At 48.4% G+C, this 12060-nt stretch overlaps 1 long non-coding RNA gene across 1 annotated transcript in view; it reads right to left on the bottom strand.

The window, feature by feature from the left end:
* Nucleotides 1-7990, bottom strand: part of LOC136991404 (uncharacterized) — a 58158-nt gene extending 50168 nt beyond the window's left edge. The window contains exon 1 of the long non-coding RNA XR_010883600.1: nucleotides 7955-7990. This is a non-coding gene — a long non-coding RNA (uncharacterized lncRNA). The remainder of the gene's footprint in view (nucleotides 1-7954) is intronic.
* Between the last annotated feature and the right edge of the window lie 4070 nt (nucleotides 7991-12060).

Genomic DNA, 12060 nt, shown 5'->3' with positions numbered 1-12060 from the left:
AAAATCTCTTTTAGTTTCCTATACATGTGAAATATATATATTCACAGCTGGATTTCTTGTCTATCCAAGAATGGTATATGTGTGTATACATACATACTTGCATGTGTGTGTATATAGATATATATCTATCTCCCAGGACACATTAGATTACTGACTACTAATTGCTCCAGTTACTAATTGCTCTGGTTACTATTTTGAAATAGGGTGCTGGGACCATAAATAGAGTACATGTGAGATACCTGCCGAAGCTTTCTATTGTTGTTGCCATTGCTGTTTGTCGGGTATGCATTTTCAGAAATGCCTGCTCCTAAGGAGCCTGAACTTGCATCTGTGCCTCTTCTGGGAAGCATCTAAGGTGTGAGCTCTTGCACCATCTGCTATTAGCAGCACCACTGCAACGGGATGCCAATCGAAGTGACAGCACCAAGATCTGCAGCAGACACAGCAGCAGCTAGAGAAGAACAAGGTGAGCAATGAAAGGAAATAATCAAGACTGGGATGTCAACTGAGAAATACACAGCCAGCAGATTATATAATGCTTATATTGTTGTTAGGTAGGAGCTGACAGTGAATAGAAAAACCCTGAATACATGCCCCACAGGGGAGCAGATCAGTGACTTTCCACAGCACCTTGGTGATCAAGACAGTGCTATACAAGGGGGAAGGACTCACAGCCCAACTCAGCCAGCTTGCTCCAGCACAACTTGCCACAAGTTTTAGCCAAGCGCTGGAAAGAGTTAATGTACAGCAGACACAAGACACAAGGTCACTGGCTGCTCTCCTGCAACTGCTGGCAGTGACCAGAGGTCCCGCAGGCGTCACTGGGACAATGTGGTACCTGATGGCAGCAAGGGCTTTCCAGTCCCACCACAGGCTTTCTGGACACATTTGCCTGCGTAACATGCTGCACTGTGCTAGGTGCCCCTTTGCTCACTGCACTCAAGTTCAACAGAAGGGCTCAATGAATTTGCTTGTGGTCTCCAGCCTGTTTTCCTAACATCACTGGCTTATCTTTTAAGCTGACCATCTCTGCTCAAGGTTTTAGAAAAATGGCATTTGTGATTAGAGTACATTTTGACGTTATTGAAAGCATATCTGCATGAAGACCAGGAGGTCTCCAGAGCACCGATGTTGCATGGGTAGGCAACAAGCCCTAAATGAAAAAAAATGGTACAGAGCACCACAGTTCCCAGTGTAAACAGGTTTGTGAGTGCTTAACACTTCTGAGATACACTAACAGTAAGCTTGTGCAGGTGCTCATCCACTGCAATTTTCTCTCCATCTAGTCATTGTATCTGCTGAAACCAAAGGCAGAATGCCAGCAGATTTTAACAGGAGTAGCATCAAGCCAGGAGGTACCACAACTTGTGAGGTTTTTTTAAGACTGTAAGTATGCTGTTCATCTTGTTATAAATCAGCCTTTGGATACCTCAAATGGGTTGTTCCTTGCTCAGCTAAACACCTGCCGTGACTCTCCCTCGGCACGCTGGCTATGGGAAGCGTGCTCCCAGCTCCACTGTACATCTGATGCACTCGCACCTCCTTCGGAGCACCGCAACATTCAGGGGACCTGGCAGCTCTATTTGATATAAGTCATTTCTTCCCTCCCAGAAAACTCTGCTCACTTTCCTTTGGCTTTCTCTGACAGGAGTCAGAATCTTTCTGATCTTCCTAAATATATTGCCCCCTTCCTTCTCTCCCCCCCCCCCAAATCCCCATCTCCAATTGTGCTCAGGCACACTTATTTAAGCTACCTGGTTTATGTAAATTCCAACTCCCAGTGCAAGGGCAAAGTTGTTGCTGCAGGTCTTTGGTGGTTGCTCCCTCCCCACCTTCTTTCCTTCCTTAGGAATCACTTTCCTACTTAAAAATGCCTGCCAACCCTGCAAGCTCTTTCCCAATCATGGCCAATCCTGCCACTTCGTCAGGAGCGCCGGACTGTCTTTTACAGTCTGCAACAGTGATGATAGATGACAGCCTCCATAATCCAGGAAGTGATGCTGTCCAGGGGCTAAAGCCACAGACTGATGCGGTGCCTTCCTGCTGAGCGCATTGCATAGGGAAGAGGGCACGAGGCAGAGCAGCAAACCCCAGCAACTCTCCAGTTGTTTGGCTCTAAGTGGTGTCATCTAAGTTCCCTTCGCTGGCTATGCAGCACAGGGTGCCTCTCAGCCACTTCTCTGGCCACTAGACATTGCCTTCATTTAAAAGGAAAAACACAAAACAAAAACAAGTAAAAAAAACATCCGTTCCACCCCAAAAGGTGGTATTCAGCTCGTGTGCAGTCCCTAGTACACTATTTCAGTGGGCTTGAATATTGACAGCCAGCTGGGTAGTGTGTTCAGACACTCGGGAAACCTGTCTTTGTCCAAGAAGGCTGCCCCTGTTTTGGAAGGGGCCTATCACACATGGGGTTTTGAGGAGGGAAGATCCGAACCATTCTTCCCACCTCCCCCCTACAAGGGCAGTCACAAGCAAAAGAGTCGGAAAGGACTACACAGCACGCTCTTCCCAAAGGATCACAGATAGTTGCAGGCATTAGACCTAACAGCAAGCCTACAAGAACTTGATAAACAATTTCCACTGCCTTTGCCCAATTCTTCATTGGAAAAGCAACATTGGAGGGAAGCTCATTTGGACTTTGCAATCATTCAACAGCAGAGATTTAAGGGACAATGACCAGCACTCGTCACTGATACAATACATACCACTGTGTGCTAAGCATGTTTCCACTGGCTTCCAGTAAAGGGAAGGGTGCTTCCTTAAGGGTGACTTGCCCATATGCTGAGGCGAGGACACCCTTCCCTCTATTCCTTGGCCAAACAGCCAAGGATGACAGTCTACCGTGAACAGGTAAACTCTCACTCTAGTGATGATGGAAACACCAAGCTTACGCTAATGGAGCTGAAGGGTGCAAGACATTTCAAAGTAAAGGACTCGCAGCTTTGCTAACAGCAACATGGACTGGCACCGAGGAAGGATTCAGGATACTGCAAGCACAACATTGCCGAGCCACTGGGAAGGAGCCATTTCCTCCAGTATGATTTGCAACGGCGCTACGGCTGTGTTACCTTGCTCGTGAACCCAAACTAGTTCTAGTGCAGCTTCAGATCACAACTGAAGTCTGAAAAAATTACCAGCTTAAAACAAAACAAGACAAAAAAACCCGAAACCCAAATATAAGCTCTACACTTCAGTTAGTCCTTAGAAGTAACCTACTTATTTGTTAATTTGAGACAAACACTGATTTTTCACCAGAATAAAGATCAGTCAAAAATGCAGCAAAAATCTACCTGTCCTCAGGCCAGGAGTGCAGCTCCTGGAAGCCTGCAGCCATCCAGCCCAGGCACCACCCCGGGATGCGGGAGGAAGACACGACTCATCAGGACACTGGGGGAATTTGTGTCCAGTTTTGCACCTTCTTTCACGTGAAACCAGCAACAGCTTCTACGATTTGTCTTCTTTTGTGTGTTATCACTTTGTAGGGAAAAGGAAGAAATTAAATCTATTAAGTAGGGAAAGCAGACTTCCCCAAATGAGGAAAGAAAAAATAATTTTTCTCCCCTTCACCTTCCTTCTTCACGGTTTTTCTCCTATGCTTAGAAAATAATTAAACTCCAAACTTTCATGAAAGTTAACAGCATATTGCTGAATTATAATGGGCCACATTCCCTACTAAAGTTGAACAGCATAACTCTACAGGAGCAATTGCTGCTTTACATTACTTAAATAGGTCACCATTTATTTATTTTGAAATTGATGTTTGTGCTCTTTAAATACAGACATATTAAAATGGAACCAGGCCCTTCAACTGAAGTAAAAGAAGAAAAATTCCACCCCCCCCCAAATCTTTTGTTTTGTTAGAAAAGCCAAACTTCTTCAAAAAACATCTAGTTTTAATTCATTTATATGCAAGACAAGCAATTACAAGAGAACAGACTCCCAACTCTTTTCTACACAGTAAGACTGCAGGAGGAAGCTGTTTGGGCAAACAAAACCGTATTCTTTATTTACCTTGGGGCAGGACCTACAGTCCTTAACCAAGTTAAGGATCGGTTGCGTTAATCTTTACCTTAGTCCAATATAACATGCACCACATTTGAACAAAATAATGTAAATCCCTTCTTTTAAGGAGGCTGGGGGGTAACAACCCCCTCCTCCCTAATGCACATTGCAGTATAATCTGCCACCTTCCATAAACACTGCCATTTGTCTTTCCTTTAGATGCACTGCAGAAATATTTCCATATAAGCTCTATTATAATAAAAATGACAGTGTGACAAACAGCTCTGCAAACAGGTCTGCTACTCAGACAAAGCACAGATGCACCACACTGATTTTTCAGAAATACTCTGTATAATTCACAAGTGCCACTAGTTGATTTGAAATCCAGTAAGTTTAGATGGTCACTTCATCTTTTCCATCACAATACTTAACTCCTTAAATATAGAGCTGAAGTAGAGCATGTGCTGTGCTCCTACAATGGAGACCCCAATCTCTTCCTTCTCCTCCCTTCCAATTTACACTGATTACAGGTTTCAAAGTCTTAGAGATTCATTTTTAAGTTCTATTTAAAATGCTGATTTTTACTTGTTTCCTTTTCATCTAGATCAATACTGCACAGATGATAAATATGTACCATTTTACCATCTACACTTTTTCATCTTACCATTGATTATCTTAGATAAGCTTAAGGAAAAAAAGAAAAAAAAAAATCAATTCCTGGATAGCACTTAATGTTTCCCTCTTTAGCCTAGTCCCTATTTTAATTTTATCTATAATACAACACATAAGCCTGAGTGTGTACTATTAATGCAGATACCCATTATAACACTCTGATACTAAGCACAGAAGAACTGCACCTCAAAATATTTACTGCTCATTTTAAAAGTTGTCTAGTTTTATGATGATACTTCAGTATACACATTATTCTTTGCAAAATAGTGTCTTAGTGTTAAGACTTCACATCAGTTTTCTATTCAGTCTTCACTGAGCGATGACGAGAAGCCACCATTTTCTTTTCGACACATGCAAATTAAATTCTATTAGTCTCCACAGAAAGTATAAACCATAGAGAATTCTGCATTTCAGTGGCGATACTGTCATCTAGCATTCATTTACAATTTAACACTTGCTTAATTACTTCCTTTAAAAGGGATTGAGGCGTTTAAAAATGTTTAATGGACTAGCAAACCAGCACAAATATTAGTTTTATTATTTCTTAGACACCTCACAATCATATGTAATTCCCCCCCAAATTCACTATTGCAGCAGATTCCTGCACAACACAATTTTCAATATACTCAGGCTTGCTAGAGTCTTGCACGAGCTATACATTTTATACTAAAACGTTTCAAACTTGGCAAAACATGAATAGTTGCTTACACATCTGGGATTATTAGACTTGCTTTTACATGCTAGAGCTTTAAAAATTAACAGTATCTTGCAGGTATCCCATTTGTGAAATGCTACAAGTTCTTTAATGATCATGTAGCATTTTCAGCATTAAAAAAAAGTACAAATATATTTTTCCCACCAGGAGCTTTTAATAATGCTTTATCTCATTAAACTAACGTTTTAAACAATGCCCACATTTAACTTAGATAATGCAGTAGGTTTTCTGTAATTATCTAGTAATTCCATCCATTCAATAATACAGGAGACTTAAAATGCAGCTTAGGAACAGGAAGATTTGTATTCTCCAGCTGCCATGTGAAACTCTCAGGAAGTTAATTCATTACACTTGCAAGGAAAAGAAACCTTAAAAATAATCAGGCAAAGCAGTTTAAGAGCTGCACACGGGGCTTTTCTTTTGCTCAAGGCTTCAGCAATGATTTAAACAGGAATTATTTTACAAATCCAGCTCCAAGCCGTCATGCTGCGATACGAACCAAAGCGGCAAGAGTCGTGGCTCCGGTAACGCACCCCCCCCCCCCCCCAAGCACACTGCGTGGCAACCGGAAGATGCATTCACTAACTCCGTCTTCGCGCCGTTCGAAAGGTGCGGCGGGCCGCCGGCTGCCGGGCGACCACCGCGCTCCAGGCGCTTCCCGGACAAAGGGCTCGCCGCGAGCGGAGCGCCGCGCCGCGCCCCACCCAGCCGGCGGCCCGCCGTCACGGCGCCGCCCCGGGCACCGGCGGGCTCCGCCGCCGCTTTCCCGTTGAACGGCCCCGCCACAGCGCGGGGGCGTCCCCCAAATATGCCCTCCTCTTCTCCTCCCCTCCCGAGGTACCTTTTCGGCAGGTCGGACTCGAGAAGGAAAAACTCAAGGATGAAACAATGAAGGAAGAGAACAGCACTGATCTTTTTCCTGTAATAACATCTCCCACCTCTCCTTCCCTTGCTGATTCCCAAACTGGGAAACCAATTCTTAACAAATGAAAGAACACCAGAAGAAACAAAAACAACCCATCTCCAAAGCCCCTCTTCCCCCTCCCCTCCTCCCAGCAAGCCTATACTGGTTAATTACGTTTCCTAAAAATATTTTGAGAACAAGGATCTTTTCCCCTACCTTTTTAAAACACAGCCTGCATCAACCTTGTTCTATCTGCATATAAGGTGAACATAACAGTTGAAATAAGATGAAGAAAGGTTATTGCTTTCTCTCCCTGCACCATGCATATACACGGACATACAAATGTATAATATTTGTTAGAAAACTTCACACTTATTTATGAAACCCAAGTTATAGAATTTGCAATAAATACATGGATTTAACCACCTAATTCCTAACAAGGGGAAATATCAAGTTTCTCATGTAAGAATTTGCATCACATTTACTTAATCATTATTTGTATGAATGATTTTAGGCAGTCTTACCTTAATATAAAATACCAAGTATATATACATTATGAAAAATACTGAAGATGCACTGTTGAACTATAGAAAATACGTAAAAATTGTTTTGAAAACAGAAAATGTAATATCATGTTCTCCTTCTAGGACTTGCTATATGCACTCAGTTGAGTTAAAAAGAAATTTGTAATCCTCACCTGTCTCTTAAGAATGCAAGCCTAACACTAGCCAACAACATAATGTTAACACAAGTCAAAATGGAGTGTCATTTAGTCTGATGTATTAAAGGGAAAGTAATCAGGTAGGACATGGTTTTCTCAGGAGGGCCTAATTTCCAACCCCCCTCCCTTCTCATTTCTAAAACTGATGCTGTGGATGGGAAAAAAAAAATGATGTTAAGATCTTTTTAAGACCTACTTAGCATCTCCAGATAACAGTGATGCATCTATGCAGTATGAAGAGCTCCCAGAAACATGGACTTACTCTGAAGTCAAAATACAGGCATATTAAGAACAGTTATTCCTTACACTAATACTCCAAGGCATGTATTTAACAGAATCCTATTAATCGACCATTACTTAACCCGTATGGCAGTGTGGCCAACTCTCCCCTTCTGAACAGGGATTTAATAGGCAGATGTTTCACACCGATAAGACAGTTCAGAGAGTATTCTTATCAGATAAAAGCACTATTTTCACATGAAAGCCAAGTCACATATTACCATACCTTAGTTTTGCTTTGTGGTTTTCATCTATTCATTGAGCGCTTAGTGGTATTAATGAAGTCCTTGGGGTACCTACCTTCAGATACGTCAATGAATCAAGAAAGGCCATAATGTTGCCACAAATTAAGAGAATTATATCCCATTCTTTCATAATAAGTAGGTGACAGTGAGGTGAGGACTGGAAACACAGGCAAATTCTTTGCTGGTGATGTGTTTTTGGCATGCAAAACCAGACCCCTTCATGCAAGCAAAGGTGGAGACTGTCAGATATTACCCATAATGCCTCTCCACCAAAAACATCTGCAATATGCTACTTCCCAGTTTGTCGCAAACACCCCATTTAGAATAAAGAGGCGGGGGGAGGGGGAAGGAGTCAGAAAAGGATAGTCTACCGCAAGCCACACAAAAACGGGAGAAACACCTCTCATACTTACACATTGCGCTGAGCCGCAGACAGGAAGCTGTAGCCGTGTCAGCCACGCTGAAGACCTGCAAGACCCAGGTATTGGTGGAGATGTTATTTGCTGGCTTTGTGAGTTTCAACCGCAAAAGTTGCCCTTCCCCAGCGCTACCTATGGTTTTGCCAACGACATGCTTATTCTAAGCACGTTATGCAAGGTGCAGCTACTAGACAGGAGAAGTGTTCTAGGTACTTTAACCTCTTGAAGTTACGGTTACAATGGAAGAACATTTGAGAAACGCCTAAAGTGTCTGCTCACGAGTAGCCGTTTCCCTCCTGGTAAGGCCCAGAAAAACAAGAAAGGCTTTTTGAAATCCATGTATTTCACACCTTCAAGAGGTAATAATTTTGCTTGGGTAGGACAAATGGTAGGACATGCAAGGTGATGCTTGAAATCAAGGTCTCTTCAAGCACTCTTCTTCCTCTTGTCACTGTGAGTAGACTGCCCCGTCTCGGCTGATTTTGTGCTATCTGCCTGGTTTGTTAGAAAGCAAAAGACTCCATCCTGCTGCACAAAGTCTTTAAACATCTATTTTACAAAGGGAGCTACTGGCACATCACAGGAAGAAAGGGTTTGTTAAAAAGAAGGATTAACAAATATTGCCATTTTTAGCTTCCTTCAGGTTGTAGCAACCTGGATTTCACAAAACCACTTCAGTAGAAGCAGCAGAGCAAAAATATTTTCTAGCGGTTCCCTGTTAAACATAAATGATTGCACAGAGCTACAATTACAGTTTGGTACAACGATTGCACGAGGAAAGCCAAGCTCTCCTTGCAATTCCTCTGCATCACAGACACTTAGCGCAGAAGCTTTATATTATCTCCTTCTGGGTTAAAATGAGATTTGCTGTATCAGTGTCAAAACCCGATTGCTTATTCCACTTGTGCGGTCGCTAGCGAGAGGTGGGTGCTCTGGAGCACTGCTACAGACAAGACAGCGCCTGTACTGCTGCGAGAACGGGTTCCCTTCTGGAACATTCCCGTGCAGCGGTTCCCGGGCACGTAAGCAGAACTCAGGCACAGCCACACCGAAACGCCACAACTCCTGCAACGGTGTACTCCTGCAGAGAGGCTTCTTCTCCAGACAGACTGACAACCGGTCAAAAATGCAAATGAAAAAACCTGAAGCCGGCTTTTGCTGGATACCTGGTCAGGTAAATAGCGGCTAGCATCTGATGCTGGCAGAACTTTGTTTTAAAAAGCAAACACAACGCAAGTCTTAGAAAAACATTTCTTCTGCAACTGCTTGTAGGAAGGGGAGTCTTTTCCACCCTTCACTGTGTATATTTTAAAATACTGCACACAGCTTGGAGAGCTAACCTGGCACCTATTACATACAACTCCACGACTATCAGCAGGCTGAATTAAGGCCACAGACTTTTACTATGACAATGCTTATGTGCTATAAGGAACCTCTGCGCAATGGTGCAAGAGGGGCAGGTTTTGAAGAGAGCTTCCATACGAGCAGCCTTTTAAATCGGCGGCAGCACCGGCGCCCGGCCTTTCGGCGCTGCGCTTTGTAAAATAACTTCCCATTTGGGGAGTTCTAGCAACTTTCCACGCAGAGCCCAAGGCGGAGGCTCTGGCCACGAACCGACATAATGCAGGTGCCACACGGCGCAGGCTGGCTCCCCCCGCCCCGGCCTCGGCCCCGCCAGCGCGCCCGGCCCCGCGGCTCCGGGCGCCTCCGGAAGCCCCGCAGCGGCGGCCCCCCCGGCGGGCGAGCCCCAAGCCCCCGCGGGCAGCAGCGGCGCGGCCGCCGCAGGGCCGGGCCCCCCCGACACCGCCCGGGCCGCTGCCGCCCTCAACTTTAGCCCCCCCGCGCTGCCCTGCCCCGCCGCCCCCCGCCCGCTGCTTCGGCCTGCGCTCCCGCACCGCGGCCCCGGGACGGGGCTGCCCGACCCCCCCCCCGGGCTCCGCAACAGGTAGGGCCCGGGCTCGCCCCGCGCCGCCGCCCGCCCCCGCGAGCAGCGGCGCGCCCCGGCGCGCCCCTTCCCGCGACGGCGCCGCTCCCCGCCGCCTTCCCCCAGGCCCCCACCCGGCGAAGGGTGGGGGGGCGGCCGGAGCCCCGCGCCCGCCGCCCGCGCACTCACCCCGTGGCAGCCCCGGCGCGGCTCGCCCACCTGCCGGGGGCCGGCGCGGCGGCGGCTGCGGCGGCGGCGGCGCCTCGCAGCCTCCCCTGCTGCAGGAGGCAGGCAGGGGCGGGGGCGGCGGGGCCGTATATACCGGGCACCCCCGCCCCCGCGCGCGCTCGCGGGGGGGGAAGCGGGGGGGCGGCGGCGGCGCGCGCGCGCGCGGCGATCAGGTGACGGGGCAGCCCCCGACACTGCGGAGCGGAGCCGGGCGGGTCCCGCCGGGCGGCGGCGGCGGCGGCGGCGAGGGGTGCGCCGCGTTCTAGAACGCCGGGACTCGGAAACGCCCCGCGTTCTGGAGCGCCGGCGGTCGGAAACGCCCCCCGCCGCGTTCTAGAACGCCCCCCCCGTCCCCGGCGGCGAAGGCGCCGCCCGAGGCGCCCCGGGCAGGGCCGCGCTGCAGCGGGCGGCGCGGGAAGGGGCGCGCTGGCGGGCGGGGCCGCGCCGCGCTCTTCCCCCCTCCCTGGGATAACTGCGGGCCCCCCGCGGAACCGGGCTGCGCCGGGGGCGCCCTTCGGCCCGTGTCCCGCCGGCTCCCCTAATCTCGGCGGCTCCTGCTACGTCCTCACCGCTCTCCCGTCTGTCGTGAAGGTGGGGGCATCCCTGTGTAACACCCGAGCGGGCCGGGGGGGAGCACATCTGCCAGCCTGTAACTTGGGAAGTGCCTCAAAAAAATCTCGTTGGAGCGAGGCGCCGCAGCGGGGTCCTGCCCTGGATCCCCGAGGGATCCCGGCTCGGGCGGCGGAGCATCCCCGCGCTGCTGGAACGGCAGGCCCCAGCATTAGCAAAATAACGGCGCTATAGCGAGTTTCCCAGTTGTCTGAAATATTCATGGCTCGGGTTGTAGTCGCAGGTTTAAAAAAAAAAAAGTGTGAAAAGGTCTTTTGAACTAGGTTGGGGGGGGCGGGGGGGCGGCAGGGAGGGCACAGGCCGTCCTGGCGGCCCCCGCTTGCAATGGGGACGAGAAGGCCTGGGAGTCGTGCCAGGGAAAGCCACCTCCTCCCAGCTTCTTTTCACAACGTGCACACCTATACACATACGTATTTTGCTCACAAGGAGAAGATGGTTCTGGTTCACGCCTATAAAGAAATGAGTTTAATTAAAAATATCGACCCTGGTGTTATCTCTTTTTAAAAAGCATGAGCAGGGGGGCTGCACAATCCCATTAAAATATATTGGCAGCCTGCTGTAAGAATGAGCCATTCTGAAAACTAATTTTTATAGAGTGATGCTGGCTGTGCCTCAATTTCTGAAGACCGGTATTTGGTGAGGGCTCAGCGAGTGGTGCTGATGCCTAGCCAGGGGCAAACCTTGCCCCACTGAGGGTCAGGATCCTGCCAGAAGACCAGATCCTGCCTGGGCAGGGAGCCACAGGGGCCACAGGGCCAGCCAATGTGTTGCCATCACTGCTGCCTGCCTTTGAAATGCAATGTCCCAGCCTGAAGCACCTGAGTTACTCTAATTTGGGCTCTTATTCCCTGCTTTTAGGCACTGGGGTTGCCCTATTCTTGCTGCTCTTTAATCCAGTGACCCTCCTGGGGAATCCCCCCCCCCCCCCACTGTATCCCTGCTTGCAGCACCAGCTGCCAAATTTTGATCAAACCACAGCCAACTTTTGGAGGCACCCACCTGCTTGAGCGGGTCTCCAAAATGCAGCCTGGTGCTCAGCAAGTGGCTGCGAACCTGACCCACGCTGACAGCCCTGTGCTCCTGGTGGGAATTTTTGGTTAAAAAAAACCACAACAAACAACTCCACCAAATCCCCAGACCCATCCAAACACCCTCTTGGGCCCAGGCCATGCCAGACCACCCCTTGCCCTGGTGGCCTTTTGCCCCAGGCTCTCCAGAGGCCCCGACCTTCCTGCCCACATCCCTGGGGGTGTAAGTGCCATGTGACACCCCAGCTCCACTTCACCTGCACTGAGCCGAGCACCCCAGCGTCCTGTGC

Source organism: Apteryx mantelli, chromosome 2 (assembly GCF_036417845.1).
Source record: "Apteryx mantelli isolate bAptMan1 chromosome 2, bAptMan1.hap1, whole genome shotgun sequence".
NCBI lineage: Eukaryota > Metazoa > Chordata > Aves > Apterygiformes > Apterygidae > Apteryx > Apteryx mantelli.
This window is presented reverse-complemented; position numbering and strand designations above follow the sequence as displayed.